Below are 18,514 nucleotides of genomic sequence, written 5' to 3' on the forward strand. Positions count from 1 at the left end.
CTTTAACAATTGCGTGTGGGTGTGTGTGAGTGCGTGTAGTAGGCAAGTAAGAACACAAACATTGAAACATATACTGCCACTTAAAACGAGAATTTATATCGGCGGTAATTCCATCCTTTATTTTTCTATTAAACTCTGAAAATGGATCCATACAACCTATCCATGAGCCTTAAAGCACCTTCATTGTTAAAAAAGTTTTAACAAATCAAGGTCATTGTGACATTTAAAATACAACTGCTTTGTTTTTTAGTGTTCTCGGAAAGAAAGTACAAAAAGCACACTTTCTTATACCAAAGTGATCAGTAAATGATTTAGTAATGATAAATTAAGTTCCCGACAAATATTTTAATTTAAAAAAACACACTAGATTATGAACATTACAGCAAACAGACATCACTAGCAAACTGATATTTTATTGAGAGCTTTAACTACTGTCATCATTTGACGTTAAAGATCCAGTAGATTTTAATTAGGAATCTAGTGATTTTCCTTAAAATAATCCAGAGAAAAATTAAACTTTCTGCTACATTAATTCTTACTCAAAATCAACTTTCTCTTTTCTCTTTTAATTCATAGCAAGGTCTTTTAGAGCTCATAAATAAGTCGTACGGATCTGCTAACATTTTTATAATGTTATAAGATATGTGTGTTCGCACCTGTAAGTACCAACACAGATAATGAATTAGATAGCGCTGATTTCTATTAAATTTACATAGGCAGTAATTTCGTCTACCACTTTTTTCCGAACTCTAATAATAGATCTGTAATAAATGCAATAAACGTATTAACTTTCTGATTATCCTTTTTTTTAGAATCAGTCAAGGAGTATAAAGAGAACGCAGTTCATCCTGTTCCCATTGAAGTTGAAAATATTTATCATTTTGAAGGTTATGTGTCAGATAAACCTATAGGTGCACCAATCCATTTAACAGCACGCTATCATAACGTAGCAATAGATGGGGATAATAAGTACATCATTGGAGTATTCATAGGAGAAAGTTTGTTTCCATTCATGGTTCGTAGAGTGAACCTTAATAATAGCTTTGTCAGAGTTAAGGTACTTATAAATGGCAACCATGCCAATGAGACTGTGCCGATATTTGAAAATGATCCTCTTAATAGATTATTCCGCCAGCACTTCGAATCAGCAACGATTCGTGCTGCCCATGTGCGCTCACGTATTGCCCGTATGCACTATCCAAATGAAGAATTTTAATTGTAGTCATTTTTTCCTACAAACAAAATATAATATGTAAATTATTCTTTAATAATCTAGGCAACAATTTAGTTCTTAATTTTTAAAACATATATTTTAAAAATGAGAAAATTATTGTATCCATAAATCTCTGAATATATAAGTTAAGATTGTATGTATATATCTGTTAATAAAGATTTAGGCTACCAGCAACCATTATCTGCCAGCTATCCAAGCGATAAGTTTTTTCAGCTTTAAAATCCTTGATATTAATGTTTCAGGGTAGACACAAGAAACCTAACATTTTTTTTAGTTATTTTCCAGTTGCTAAAATTTTTTGAAATGATGAATTCTCATTGAACGTTACGCAATCACAAAATCGGGCAACGGTAACGCTTCCAGGGTAACGATTCTTCTCCTCTTTCTCTCCTTCGCTTCTCTCAGTGACTGAATCTTGCAATACCTTTCCATCTCTATCTCTCCTTCGCTCTTTCCACTTCTCTCCCTCATGTTACTCCCTTCCTCCTCTCCCACTATCTATCGTTCTCTCCTATCTCTCTCCATCTCTCACTTTATTTCTTTCTATTTTTCATCCACACTGACACTCTGTTAGTATTAGCAGTGTATGGCGGCACGCGCTCTTCTTGCAGGTCGATGTGCATACACGTGCTAACTGTTTTCAATGTAATCACTTATTCATTTTTAATCTATTCCCAAATATTTTAATTAATTCGAGCAATATCTCAACTGCTTTTTATGTTAAAAGAGTTGAACGAAAAACCACTTCAAAATATTCCATTTGAAAATTGTTCATCTAACTAAAAATTATAGCATTTAAAGTATTAGAAATCTTCGGAATTTGAAGTACTTGAAATGAAAACAAATCATTTTTCATCAATTAATCTATGAAAGAATTCTATCAAAGTCGTTTCTAAATTAGGTTTTTTTTGTATGAGATTGAATAATAACTTTATTGATGAATGTTGATATTAAAGCTTGTCTTTATTAAATGAAACTTGGTCGACATATTTTTTCTTACTAATTGATTTTACAAGTTTTATTTATAATTATACCAATTCTAGACTATAAAATACTTTATTATTAATTTTCTACGTGAAAGAGATGAATTTTCAACTTTATTTAACTCTCAGTGAAAAAATACCAAACAGAGGCAAATTTTTAACAATGAAGGTGCATTTTCTACCAAGTAACGTATATTATACATAATTAAATCAAAACATTGTGAAATATCAGGGCAATTTCGAACTGTGCAATAGTGCTAGAGCGTGCAAATGAGGACAGTAAAAATGAGAAGAAATCGAAAGATAAGATAATAAATAAAGAGGGGGAGATTCTAAGAGACTGGATGCAGGAGTAAGGCTGACGGTGGCAAATGATATGGTAACAGGGGACGAAGAGGTAAGATACACGTATGTATGTAAGATAGGGGTATCGTTGATAGACTATGTGATCATGAATATGGAAGAGTGAAAGGAGATCGAGAAATTTGCAGTGGAAGGACGGGTGCAATCATACCATCAGCCATTAAGTTTGTGGATGGATGTAGATGGTGGCGGAAGGCAGGGTGGGGAAGAAGGGTCGATAGAGGAGAGGGTGTCATGGACGAGAGAGGCGATAGAGAAGTGTCAGGAGAATTAGGAAAACGCAAGCTTTGAGTGGGAGTCCGTGAGCGAGATATAGGAGGACCTAAAAGAGAAAGTAAAAGGGTGTGTGCAAAAGAAGGTATTTAGAAAGAAGAAGAAAGGAATAATGAAGCCGTGGCGGGATAGGGAATGTGAAAATGATGAAGAGAAAAGTGAAAAAGAAGTACAAGAAGTGGAAGGAAGGAACCGCGAAAAGGCAGGAGTAAGTAGAAATGAGAAAGGAGTTTAGGGTGATGTGTAAGAAGAAAGAACAGCAAAATAAGTAAAATGAATGGAGGAAATTCGTCAACGAATTATTTCAGGGTTCAAATACACGGAAGAGAGATGAGGGGATTGGAAGAAAGAGGCAGGTAGATGGAAAGGAGCTGCATGACAATGAGATAGGGAAGCAGTTAAGAAAGTTGAAAAAATTTAAGGCAGCAGAGCTAGACGGCATAAAAAAACGAAGAGTGGCTGTTTGGCACACAAGAAGTAAGAGAGAGGATGAAGGGGGCAGTGAAAAAAGTATGGACGTGGGATGGATTGCTAAGAGCGTGGGGGGGGGGGGGGGGGGGGGGGGGTGGATGATACCACTGTATAAAAAAGGGGATCGGGAGAGGCAGGGAAATTATAGAGGAATTACGCTAATGAATAAGGCGAACAAAATATACGCGATGGTGTTGGCAGATAGGCTGCGGAAGGATGTTGAGAGAAACAGTATACTGCCAGACACACAGGCGGGCTTTAGGGAGGAAAGGAGTACTATTCACAATAATTACGTCTTGAATCACGTGGTGGATAGAGAACTGACCAAAAAGTGTGCTAAAGTGTACGCATTTTTTGTAGATCTAAAATGCGCGTTCCCTTCGGTGGGTAGGGGAAGGTTGTGGGAGGCAACGGAAGAGAGGGGAGTGGAAAGAGGCCTGATCGAGAGGGTAAGGGAAGTATATCAGAAGACGAAAAATAGGGTTAGAAGAGAGGAGGGAATCTCTGAGGGTTTCTGGATGGAATGGCGGTTGAGGCAAGGGTGATCGTTTAACCTAATGCTTTTTGCAATTTTGAACGTGAACCTGGAAAGTAAGCTGGCGGCCGGAGTGGTAGGAGGAGTTAGAGTAGAATGAGTCAGGATATGTTCACTCGCATATGCAGATGACATAGTGCTAGAGGGTGAAGTGGAAAAAGATAGTCAGAGTGAGACAATATTTTATTATATTGAGAGTTTTGTGCGTGTATAAGGTCTCATTTACTCTAGCAAAACAATGCCAGTGCTTTTTGTCGAACTTCCTCTATAATTATGATACAGCTAAGTCCTCTCTAAACAGCTGCTAACATACTCTGTTTACCGAATGAACGAAATTCTGAAAAGAAGAAATGACGTTCTCTGCCCGCAGCTTGGAAAAGCAACCCAGTGGGCACCAAATTTGGCGACGTCTTTATGACATCGTTACGACATCTTTACGACAACTTTACGATATCCTATGTCCATGTCGTTAAGGTGTCTTTACGATATCGTAAAAACGTCGTATGATCTGACGATGTCTTATCGATATCGTAAAGACACCAAAACTACACGGACATAGGATGTCGTAAAAATGTCATAAAGATATCGTAACGATGTCGTAAGGACGTCGCCAAATTTGGTTCCCACTGGGAAGGGAGATCAAGACGTAAGACCCTTGTTAGAAATGGTTTAATGGTGGCTCTAACTAAGGTTATAAAAAATTCCAGAAAGCACTTGATTCATTCCATTAAAAAAAACTGTAGTTCCCTTCATCAGCGTTTTTCTGTACAACGAAAAAAAATATTTGTTGACGTCTTCCTTAAAAAAACTGCTTAGCCGATTTAGTTTTCTCGATAAACAGAGTATAGCTGTCGTTCTACTACTTCGTAAACATGTGAAGATTTGAAACAGTCTTATTATAAATGAAATAAACACGTAAAGCTACTTTCTCTGCACTATTATACATTCAAACCTGGATTCCGGTTTTCTTCATTCCATGTTTTCAGAATTGGTGCCACGCGGCGGGGATGGATGAGAGGATCTGTGACAGGATCAGTGGTGCTCACTCAAGCGTCACAAAGCAGAGAGTGAAATAGAAAAGAGAACAAAAACAGGAAAAAGGCATAATAGTTTCGAGACTCTGGATCTAATATCACGCTCAGTCCCAAAATTTACATTAAATCCAGGTATTATTGTATTTGTTTTTATAACAACATCCGTAATAATATTTTAATACTTAATTTTTGTTCTTAATTTTCTGGCTTTCCGACTTCGTTTTTATTTAAATATTTAACAGCTATGCTGAATATTTTCACTTAAAATAAATTAGAATTTGTTTATCTCAAACTTTAAAAGCGCTAGTATCTGTGATCTGGCATCGAGTTCATTACGTTTTACGAAGCTCTGGTGCAAAAACGTATTCCGACAACATTCTAATATTTCCAAAATACCTAAAATTACACTGCCTGAATTTTCAGGCAATTATGTCAACTGGGAAACTTTTCGCATCAAATCGCACTGATCATTAATCGAAAAAGGTGGTCAAAATTCCCAAACAAAAATTTCTAAGAGTCTTTTACTTATAGATAAGTCTCAACAGTATATGTGCAACTTATTGCAACATTATATAATAATAAAATATTATTTTTCAATTCGTGATTGAGTCTGGAAGTGAGAGTTTCACGAGTAATATTCAATGCATTTGAAAGAAGTGCATAACAAAGGCGCGAAAAAAAGCATAACTTGAGAAATAGTGAACAAATTTCTGTTTTCCAACATGGAATCGTCTCTGAAAAGTAAGTACTTCAATATTAGTTATTTGGTGAATCATGATTTCATTTTGTTTAAAATGTTGCTTTGAAAATGTTCCACTGAGTTCTACCGAGATATTTAGTTTAAAATAATGACTAGGTTTTTCCTTATTACATGTGAAAGAACCATCTGCGGATAGCTGCGGTTTTGAGTTTAATATCAATTTTCATTTTAAGCTTCATATAAGTCCGTTAGCTGAAAAAGTGAAAACTTGAAGCTCCTCTATATTTATAACAGGTTCTGTGAATTAATATAGTTTCAATACTGTTATTATTTAGCCAAGTTTAAACCTGGTAAAAAAGCAGTAATTTCAGATGGACTTGCTTGACGAATTCTGCCCCAAATATTTGTTTAAAAAATAATTTTGAGCTTTTATTCATGCATACTTAACCTTACCTTAACTTGAACTTACTGCTACGAAATGATGACCTGTCGCTTTGATATGTAGACTTATTTCTTATGTTTGTAATCCAGAAACTTTCATTAGCAAATATTTTCTGTACATCTTTTAGAAGCTGCACCTGCCAATAAAACTTTTTCAATGACCAGAAGGAAAATATTCGATCTCGTAAAATCCGCATCACCTTGAAGCCCATAAAGAATGCTTAGACATTATAGAAAAAATAATATATCTGAAAAGCTGGGCATCGTTTATAAGATGTCAAAAACAATGAAAAGGACTATCAAAGTATTGCTCACTAAATTCTCAAAAAATGGCAGGATGTTAGTCGGAAGGAGAGTTTTCAAGTCATACTCTACGTTGTTGATAAATGAGTATGAAATTTTATAATTAAGCTTCCTTCTCTTATTTTTATAGGATGAACCCTACTATATCAATTTTTCGTCCAGTTTTATAATATTTTGCCAGTTTCTCTAAAGCTACGGATAAAAGAATTGTAGACACTAAGACAGTGAAATCAAAAAATATTTTTGAAAGCTCGTGTATAGATCATTGCAGTTCATAATATATACACAGCTTTGTTACAGATGTATTTAGTTGACTGTCTTATTGTATAGCATTTTTTTAATCTAAAGCTTTAGAGTAAGTGTAGAATACATCAAGATCTTTTAGGACCTTTATACAGATCCGCCATATTAGATACATGTTTCAATTTTTTTATTTTTGCCATCGGATTCCTAATCAGCGAGCTCAAAAATCCTGTTATACAAATTTTGAAAAAAATCGAAACATTATTGAACCTACTCGCTTGCAATATTTGATCTGCATTTTGTTTTTCTTACTTTTTGACTTTGGATTTATCATCACCAAAGAGCGACCTTTAAACCTCGTTATACCAATTACGAAAAGAAAGAAAGATTATTTAGCATACTCGTCCGCCATATAAGATCCGCCATTTTGTTTTCGGAATTTTGGACATCGGGTTCGTAATCAGCGATCTTCAAAACTTCCTTGTATCATTTTCTTTTAATACAAAATATATTCAGTGTACTTTGCCGCCATTGTGCACCTGTTATTTCGTTTTCGAAATTTTTGACATCAGCGGCCCCAAAAACCGATGAACAACTGAATTTGGCTCATGTTGTAAACATTGTCTAATTTTGGCTACCTTTTTCCGATTTTTGACCATTGTGTAACGGTGCTAATATGCTTAAAGGTAAAGCACACGAAGGAAACAGTTTTGATGAATCTATATAGTGTGCACATGATTACAATAGAAATAAAGCTAACTATGTCGAGTGGCAAAGTTTGCAAAACTCACACTGATGCTTTATCATATTCTACTTGCTACGTTTCCGAGGCGACAAAATTACAAATAAATCATGGAGAGCGTCTAAATCAGAAGAAAAAAAATCTTTTCCAAGTTTGAAATTGGTCTTTCTGCTATGCATACCTTGATAAGTTTGATGGAGTATATACTCCATATTGCTTATCGGCCACATATCTGAAAATGGAATATATCGAAAAAATAGATAAGAAAACGATGGAAGAAGCTATGAAATGAATTTGCAACGAATTTCCAAAAATATGGGGTTCTCAATTGATAAACAATGTCAAAGATTTGTCACCTCTTATTGTGGTAATACGGCTGACAGGTTTTTCTCGGATGTTGATCAACTGGTAGAAATAATTAGAGAACATCAAGAAGTTATTGAAATGTTCAGAAACATACTACACATGTCAGCTACCTATTTATAACTGTCACATCAATTGATGAAATTGATGAAATGACCAACTTTGTCACTGTATTTGTTTATATATTGTTGCTCTGTGAGAGCAAAATTGAGAAATAACAAACCACAATTCTCTTAAAGATTTATTGCTACTAGATGCAACTAGATATAAAAGATTACCTGGAAGTTTGGTATAGTAACGCTGAAATTTAAGATATCGCGCACCAGTAAAAAAAGTTTCTTCCTACATATAGAAAATATAATATTCTTTCAAATGTGTTGAATTCTCTTATTATAATTATGAATGCCCTTTCACCTTTTCAATCGTATAAATTTTATTTTAATCAGTGAAAATCCTTTGAAATTTTTTAAATAATATCATTTTTTCTTTTTTCAAATCTTGTTCTCGAATGAACCCAGTTTTTCATTATAGCCACATACTAAGTCAAATGACTGATAAAATTAGGATGATGTAACATGATCTAATACATTTTTTGAAATCCTTCCAGTGATTCTGTAGATACAAATTAAGAGAATGGTGTAGTTTGAAGTTCGTCTTTTGTCACTGTTTTCCTGACACATCGACTGCGAGCGTTGTAGGCGACAACAGTCGGTATCAGGAGTTAGGTAAAGCAGAAAGTACCAGGTTGTCCAAAGAACATCAAAGTTATATAAAAATTAAGGGCTCATTTAAGGCTCATTTAGTACCCCAAAGCCAAATTTCGGATTATACAATTTTTCAAAAAAAAAAAACAAAAAAAACATGAAAAGCAGCTTTGCATAAAGCTAGAAGTAAAAAATAAATATGCACTAATCTTAAAAGTTAGTAAATCTGGATTAAAGGTACATTTTATGGGTTTGGGGTTTATGGGTTTTCGGGTTTACGGGGTTTGGGATTCATGTGTTTTGAAGTTTATAGGTTTTGGAGTTCAGGATTTTGGGTTCAGGGTTTAGGATTTGGGGTTTGCGGTTGATGGACTTGGGATATGTGAGTTCATAGGTGTAGGTTTGGCTTTTATGGGATAGGAGTTTTGGGGTTTAAAGGTTTTGGGGTTCATAAGTTTTAGGGTTTGTGGGTTCTGGGATCTAAGATTTGGTGTTTTGGATTTGGGGTGAGGGATTTGGGTTTTGTGAGATTCTATTTGGTGGATTGGGGTGTTGGGTTTGGGTTGTGTCAGTTAGTGGGCTTTTCGTGTGGGATAGATCTTCATGTTCGTAACTTTGAGTTTTGTAGGATTCGAATTCATGAATATAGTTACTGTCACAGCATACCTATTTACAGTAAAAAAAAAAAGAAAAGCAGATGAAAAAGCCAAAAAAAGAAAATCACCAAGATCAGCTGTAAAGGAATAGGGGGTCGGTTTTTAGACCACGATTTTTTTAAGCTACCAATATGCAGACTTTCATTAAGGCCTCGGTATCTTAAACAAACGCTACTTGAACACCTCGTCCAGCAGTTCAAAACTTAGAATAACATTCCTTCTAAAGAATCAAAATTTTGTTTGAACAAAATCTACCCAAATAAAAAATGCACTAGTCATAAAAGTGGGTAGACCTAATTAGAGACACATTTCCGGCTCTCCAGCGTCCCCAAGAACAATTTTTCAAAACTATCTCTTATCATAGGAAAACTATTCGTTACTTCCAAGAGCTGATATTGTGCAAGAAAAAGTATTTTGTCAGTTTTTAAGATTTTCTAATCGTCAGAATACATCATACCCTTTTCCAAAAACTAGCCCTAACAATTGAAAACTACTCTGTGAAGGAATGTGACATTAAACTGACCATAAATTACAGCAGCAGTGTTTAATTTTCTCGGGCCGTGCCTAAAAATTGTATGCCCTATGCAGGAATTAAGGGCTCAATTATGGCTCATTTAATATCCAAAAACTGAATTGTGAGCATAGTACTGCCAGCTTTCTGTAAAGCTAGCAGTATCATTATAAAATTATTGCTTATATCAAATGTTTTCTTGTACAGAATTAAAGGCTCATTCAGGACCTTTACTCATTCAAGCCTTCTTTCTTTCTCTACTTAAGGAGATTTATTCGAGTAAGAAAATGCGTACAAGTTTCGGGCCGCACAATTGAATATTTTTTGAAAAATTGTTTATATTTATTTAACAATAGAAAACGTCAGAACAATAGCATCTGCACCATTGGCAAAGCGTTCGAAGTAGATACCCCTCGGATTGTCCAATCGTCCGGACAAATGATTCTTTTGATGGTATGTTTATCCGTCGGTCGATAAAAATTATAATTTACATTTTGTGAGCTTTAATTAAAAATAATGATCATTTGAATAAGATCAAAATGTATTAAATAAAAAATGGAGTTCAAAATATAAGAAGTAAATCTGTTATTCATATCTAAACCGATCAAATTTGTGAGTTTGAACAGAAAAATGAAAAGAAATGAAATAAGTGAAAGTAACGTATATTTAAAAAAATTTATTTTTATTTTTAAAAGAGATTACTGTATCCCCAAATAACTGTTTCTGAGTGTTAACGGTTGTTTTTAGAAAAATATTCAATGTTTTCGGACGGCTAGAAAATATTCCGTAATAATGCAATACTTTATCTTGCTCTTAATCAGTAATTTTGTGAGCGGGGTAGTTTTTCAATTTTGAGGGACGCTTTTTGGGGGAATTGGAGAGCCTAAAATAAGCCTTTAATTCTGATATACTCACTTTTAAGATTGGTGCATACTTATTTTATCAGGTAGCTTTTTATAATAGGGGTTATTTTTGAAAAATTGCACCGACGATTATTCAAGAGCCTTAAATAAGCTCTCTATTCTTGTGAAGGAAAAAAGATGCTCAAATTAAATATTCCTACCATGATACAACTGGCTTTATGTAAAACTAACATGTACTTTATTCTCAATTTAATGCCGCAATCCTTTACAGAGTAGCTTTCGATTGTTAGGGTTGGCTTTGGAAAAGGCTTTGATCTTTTCTGGCTGCTAGAAAATCTTAAAAACTAATAAAATACTTTTTCTTGCAGATTATTGTCACTTTTAAGTAAGGCGTATTTTTTTAATGTTAAGGCATGGTTTTGTAAATTTAATTTTTGAGGCTAGGAAGAATTTAAACGTGTATGGAATTCTGATGTACTTTGTTTCATTGTTGTGAATATTTAGTACACTTTATCAGAACTTTTAAATAAGGGCCAGTTTTTATGTTAAGGAAAGTTTTGAAAAATTATTTTGGGGGCGCTGGAGAGCCTTATATAAGCCGATCATTTGACTCTCGAGATCATAATGATTTTCCATTCGGATCAATTTGATCTCATTTTTTGGTTCATTCGTTAGAGTAAACAAAATGGCCGCCAATTCTTGGCACCGGTGTCATAAGGACATAACCTAAAAATGGTATCTAGCCGCACGCAATTGTCAACTATACTTAACAGGTGATATTTTCTAATATCAGATTTCGTTAGTTTTTGACATCATTATGATCTCAAAAGTTGATCATTCACTTCGACCGATCAAAATGCTCTTGAAATCCGTATCATTTTTATTGCATATCAAAATGATATTGATTTCAGTATTTTTTTGAACATTTCATTTTAATGTGTGGACAAAGTGATATCTACAGCTTTACACACCTGCCTCTCGGTGCTATCTTAGAGCTACTATCTTTCACTCCGTAGTTTTTTAGTCTCTTGCTTTCTCATGTTCCAGAAATTTTCTTACAATGCGGCAAGTGTTTAACCCTTCGTCACACAGGTGCTTCGTTAACGACTAGACAAATTTTCTCCCTTAGCTACCACCGAAAACAAAAGATGGTGAGTGTTTTAAACGACCCACCTGTGTGACCGCGTTAGTGTTTCGCGTCGATTTGGATGAATCCTCATTTGCAGATGTATACATCGCACACAATTCGGAAAGATTGTGCTTTAATTATTACTTATGAGAACTGGAATAAATAAATGACGTCTTAATCGACTTAATTTCCCCACAATAGTGACATCAAGCACGATCATGATTCGCGAAAAACCAGGATGTCTATACTCCATGTATCGTCTAGTGGTCAACATGATGTTATGTATTCTCATACATATATTTTCTTGATTTTCTACAGCACGAAATCAATTTGGTTTTTAAACACAAAACTATACAATCAACACTTCAGACCCCTATCTTTGAGGTACATTAAGCTAGCACCTCCACAATCGAATTTTTGAATTTTTCATAGCTCAGAATTTTGGGCTTTTTTACTTTTTTAAAAAAATCAATTTTCTTGTGGAGGTGCCAGCTTACATTAACCCAGCACCTCCACTTCTTTAAATCACTAAATAATAAAAATTCAATTACACCAGAATTTTGGGCATTTTTTGTGCTCTAAAATCCGCAAAAAAATTTTCCGCAAACCAACCCTTAACTTCCAAAATCAACCCACTTCAAAAACTTGACAATTTTCAGTTATTTATTAACGGGATATTTTTGAGCTTTTCTGAGCTCCCAGAAAATACCCACTTCAATTTTTGGGCTCCAACCCTTACAGTAAAAAATTAACCACAGAATAACAGGCAGATATGAAATTGTCAAAAAATAACTTTTATTACATTTTAGAGCTTGAATAAAGTCTCTGATTTTTGGGCTCTTCGAAAATATACGCTACGATTTTTGGGCTTCAACCCTTAACGTCAAAAATCAACCCGCGTAGATACTACTTTGTCAAAAAATCAATTTTTCTAGAATTTTTGAATGGTAATAGAGTCTCTGATTTTTGGGATCCTCGAAAATAACCGCTACGTTTTTTGGGCTTCAATCCTTAGCGTCAAAAATCAACCCCTCTCTACCACGTAAATACAACTTTGTCTGCAAATAAATTTTTGTAGCATTTTTTAATGGCAATAGAGTTTCTGATTTTTGGGCTCCTCGAAAATACACGCTACGATTTTGGGCTTTAACCCTTAAGTCAAAAATCAACCCACGTTCCTACTAATTTGTCAATAAATCAATTTTTCTAGAATTTTTAAATGGTAATAGAGTCTCTGATTTTTGGGCTCCTCGAAAATTTTTGAATTTTTCATAGCTCAGAATTTTGGGCTATTTTTGAGTTTTTTTGGGCTGCAATAAAAAATTTTGGTTGATTTTTGACGCTAAGGGTTAAAGCCCAAAAATCATAACGGGTATTTTCAAGGAGCCCAAAAATCAGAGACTTTATTTCCATTAAAAAATTCTGGAAAAATTTATTTCTTAAAAAAGTAGTATCAACGTGGGTTGATTTTTGACTTAAGGGTTGAAGCCTAAAAATCGTGTCGTGTATTTTCGAGGAGCTCAAAAATCAGAGACTGTATTTCCATTGAAAAATTGTAAAAAAATTTATTTGCAGACAAAGTTGTATTTACGTGGAAGAGAGGGGTTGATTTTTGACGTTAAGGGTTGAAGCCCAAAAATCATATAACGTATTTTCGACAAGCCCAAAAATCAAAGACTCTATTTCCATTAAAAAATTCTAGAAAAATTTATTTTTGGAAAAAGTCGTATCAACGTGGGTTGATTTTTTAATTAAAGGTTGAAGCCTAAAAATCGTAGCGTGTATTTTCGAGGAGCCCGAAAATCGGAGACTGTATTTCCATTGAAAAAATCTAGTAAAATTTATTTGCAGACAAAGGTGTATTTACGTGGAAGAGAGGGGTTGATTTTTGACGTTAAGGGTTGAAGCCCAAAAATCATGTCGGGTATTTTCGAGGAGCCCAAAAATCAGAGACTTTATTTCCATTAAAAAATTCTGGAAAAATTTATTTCTTAAAAAAGTAGTATCAACGTGGGTTGATTTTTGACTTAAGGGTTGAAGCCTAAAAATTGTAGCGTGTATTTTCGAGGAGCCCAAAAATTAGAGACTGTATTTCCATTGAAAAATAGTAGAAAAATTTATTTGCAGACAAATTTGTATTTACGTGGAAAATAGGGGTTGATTTTTGACGTTAAGGGTTGAAGCCCAAAAACCGTAGCGTGTATTTTAGAGGAGCCTAAAAATCAGAGACTTTATTCAAGCTCTAAAATGTAATAAAAGTTATTTTTTGACAATTTCATATCTGCGTTTTTCAATGGGGTTAATTTTTTACTGTAAGGTTTGGAGCTCAAAAATCGTAGTTGGTATTTTCTGGGAGCCCAGAAAAAGCTCAAAAATATCCTTTTAATAAATAACTGGAAATTTTCAATTTTTTGAAGGGGTTTGATTTTGGAAGTCAAGGGTTGGTTTGGGGAAAATTTTTTTTGCGGATTTTAGGAGCCCAAAAAAAGCCCAAAATTCTGGTGTAATTGAATTTTTATTATTTAGTGATTTAAAGAAGTGGAGGTGCTGGGTTAATGTAAGCTGGCACCTCCACAAGAAAATTGATTTTTTGAAAAATGTAAAGGAGCCCAACAATTTTCATTGCAGCCCAAAAAAAGCCCAAAAATAGACCAAAATTCTGAGCTATGAAAAGTTCAAAAATTTTCGAGGAGCCCAAAAATCAGAGACTCTATTACCATTCAAAAATTTTAGAAAAATTGATTTTTTGACAAAGTAGTATCTACGTGGGTTGATTTTTGACGTTTAGGGCTGAAGCCCAAAAATCGCAGCGTGTATTTTCGAGGGGATCGATTTTGGATGTTAAGGGTTGGTTTGGGAAAATTTTTTTTGCGGATTTTAAGAGCCCAAAAAAAGCCCAAAATTCTGGTGTAATTGAATTTTTATTATTAAGTGATTTAAAGAAGTGAAGGTATTGGGTAAGCTGGCACCTCCACAAGACCTGCTAAGATATCATTTGTAATAAGTATTACAAAAATATTAATGTGAAGTTTTCATGAGAAATGAAATTTTTTTAGATTTATTTAAGAAAAATAAAATGGTTTTTAATTTTCAACAATTAATCTTTAAAGAATGTTCATAAATATTTTGAGAAATTCGATAAGTTATTTCAAATAAATATAAATAAATAAGTATTTATAAAAAGCTTCGTATGATGATTTAAATTCACAATTTAAAAAATATCTGAAAAATTCTAAAGCAATTTTTAATTTTTGAAAGATTTTAAACTAATTTGAGGAAAAAGCTTCAACATTTAAAAAAGGCTCAGAAGTTTTGAAATAAATAAAAAAAAATTAATTCAATAAGGCTCAAAAAATGGTAAATAATAATCTGGCGGACTGTAGAACTATTTTGTTTACTTTTGAAATATATTTAACAAAATGGTAGAAAAACTCAAATCATTTTGAAAAGATATATAGAAGTTTTGAAAAAATTTAAAAAAATGATTTAAAGTTTCAGAAGATTGTAAAAATTGATCTCAGAATATAGATTTTTGAATATCTCGAAAAGGGGCAGAAGCTTTTTACATCTTTCAAACGTTTCAAGACAACTGACATATTTTAAAAAAACTTTCGAAAGATTGCTAAAGATTACTAAATTTCTCAACGAACAGCTGCAGGATTTTAGGATAACCATTTTTAATGAAAGGTTCTAAAAAAAATTATATGCAAAATTTAAATCATTTCAACAAATGTTTAACACACTGGAAAATCCCAGACAGAAAATTGCCGAATTAAAAATTATTCAAACTAAAAGAATCCCATATTACATAATTCCGAAATTGAATGTTACATTTTTCTATAAATATTATTTATTGATTCAGAATCAAATAATTAAATATTTAAAAAAAGGATTCTTCATGTTTAAGGTTTCTAAAATTGAGGTCACGGATCCAAGAACTCGTTAAGTGCTTGAAGACGCATAGAAGTATTGTCCACTCAAGAAAATCGATCGATTTCATCAAGGAAAAGAAAAGTGGACGAAACGTAAAACAGAATATACCTTCGTATTCACCTTGACGCAGCCGACAGTTTCTTTAGTAAATTATTTTATTTGACAGTTATTACTCAAAATAAACAGTAAAAACATACAAAATTTTCCGATCAGAAATATATTTTTTATGAAAAATAATTTGCGATTATTTGGCTGTTTGTTGATAAAAATGTTTGACATTTCCATGTTGTATTGAAAATAACAAAGCTATGACTAAAGGCAACGCACTTTTTTAAAAAAATTACTAATAAGAGCTGAATAATTGCGAGTTATGTTGCATGAAACATCGATTTTCGATCAGTATACTTGGTGATGATCTATTATTCATCTTGAGTAATAATTGTCGAATGAAAATGTTACGAAACAACTTTCACGACTACGCCAAGGCAATTAATTAGGTATATTTTATTCTCTGTTTCGAAAACTTTTTTCATCGATCGAGTTTCCCGAGTGGACATTACTTCTATGCGGTTTCAAGCGCTTAACGAGTTCTTGCATCCGTCAGCTCAACTTTGCCTTACACTTGTATTAATTGCAGAAGTGTTGTAGAATTCCAAAGATTTTTAACTGTGTAAAGGCCCAGATAGCTCGTTAGGGAGGCTACTTTCAGTTTTTTGACCGAAGCAAAAAGCAACCAGTCGTTCGAATGGTGACCGCAGCATTTTTTCTCTTGTTTGTTATCTTATAATATGATTATTTTATCTTGTTCTGTTTCTCATTGTGACTCATTGTGACAATCTGACTTTTGTAAATGGAGGCAAACTAAAATTTTTCCGGCAGTGTAAATTGTATAGTTTTATCGAAAAATATAATTTTTTTATAACAATGTTCATGTTTAAGAGAAAAACTATGAGTAACAAGCAAAGAGTCCACACCAAATTCAACGGCGAAAAAGACGGCAACGACAAAACGTAAAAGACAACGTTAACGGCAATATCAATTAGTCTTTAGGATATCCTATAAATTTGTAGGATTACTTTTTTCTATGCGGGTATTATAATTACTTTCAATTAATTATAGTTTTTATAAAGTTGCATAAAGGAAAAATGAAACGAGAACGTATATTTTTTCAGATTTATTGTTCAAATATACGTTGAGTTTTAGTCATAATCATCTGCTAAATTACAATTGTATTAAATTAAATTACAATGAAGTAATAAGAAATAATGCTCTTGAAAAGTACAGTGAGAAATGAAAGTTGCCAATTTATTTTCATTTTGTCTCATTCCAGTTTAGCAGCTTGAAATGATTCAAGTTCTGAATGGTACTACGAAGAAGGGATTATTAATTTATTAGCAGAAGCATAAAAAATAATTACTTGTTTGAAAGAAATAGCATTGCTTATTTTTTCATAATATGATGGCGTCTGCATGAACTGGGTCAGTAGATATTCGAATAAATTCCCGGCATTTTAAAGACAAGAAAAACTCCTTAGGTTACCCAAGGGTGCTCATCAAGTTGGAATTTCGAAGGTTTTATAACCTTTATTAAAAATAATACACACATAATGTAACTTAAGAAAAATACTGATACTCAGCCTTTATATTAAATCCATTATTTATCAGATGATTTATTTATTTTATCGCGCCCTTAAGTGCTGTTATCATTAATATAACTAACAGCATATGTGAAACAAAAATTTTTTAAATTAGGCTAAAGCGACTAAAGAGGGATGAAGTTTGGTATATGTAATACTTGGTATAATACATAAAAAATTTTAGGATCAGGCACCAAAAAATGTTAATATTTCGTTGTTTAAAGCCAGGTATTTTTCACAAAAATAAAGAAAATTATTGATTATTGAAAATAACAACAAATTATGAGCTTTTATTATTTCTTATGTTTAAAAAGAAACATAATAATAAATGAAGACAATTTGCATTTATCAACCGCAAAAAATGATTAAACTCGCTATTATTTTTCTAAAAGCTCTATCAGCAAAAATAAATATTGCATACAAAAAGTGACTAAAGATATTTGTACAATAAGGCCAGAATGAAGCAAACATTAACATTTTATTATAATTTAATAATGTCTAAAGAATATTGCGATCTAGGATACATAAAAACTCATTAGAAGGCAGATATTTGGATACTAGTTGTCTCCGAAAAATTATTTAACAGAATTATAAAGTATTTAATAACAATTCAACAGAGAATTAAAACATAAAACAAAAACGGTGAAAAAAAATGTTTAGAAGAAACATTTCAATAATTATAAAACTTACTTGGCTATTTTAAATCTTTTAAATAATTGTCGCCGCGGCGGAGATAAAGTTTAATCAACAAAAATATATTTTTCTCGTATTTTTTTTAAACAATAAGATCGCGTTGATCAGATGCACGGTCTTTTATATAAAATAATTTTTTTAATTACTCATACAATGACGTGATCTCATCGGTTAATATAAACATAGTTTTAAATCAAAGATGTTTTTATCCAATATTATCTCTGCCAAGGCTCTACTTACTGTCACTATGAAGAACCAAGAATATGTTGTTTTCATCCTTTAAAAAATCAACTATTTCGTTGAAAAAGCGTTCCTTTTTATAATAGTAGAAGAGAATAGTTCTTAAAGCAAGTTTTCACTAAAGTATACTAAATTATACATCACCTAACTTTCAAACTGTTGTTATTATTACAATAAATTGTCTTTTGAAAATAATGTTTAAAACAAGTACACTTACATACATCGCAGTTTTGAATGCAGGAAATTTTTCGTTTTTGCTTTATTTTATTTTCATCTGTAAAATACTGTCGAATACTATACAAAATAATCATATTTTTTTTTAATGTATTTCTGTGAACAAATTCTCAGCATAAACTTTTTTGACTTAATACGAGGGTGGATTGATAAGTTTCCGGCCTGACCAAGAGATGGCGCCACTAGGCCTACCTTGAGGTGGCGTTCTATAGTACCATCCTTAGATAGCT

The sequence above is a fragment of the Belonocnema kinseyi genome, chromosome 6 (assembly GCF_010883055.1).
Source record: "Belonocnema kinseyi isolate 2016_QV_RU_SX_M_011 chromosome 6, B_treatae_v1, whole genome shotgun sequence".
Taxonomy (NCBI): Eukaryota; Metazoa; Arthropoda; class Insecta; order Hymenoptera; family Cynipidae; genus Belonocnema; species Belonocnema kinseyi.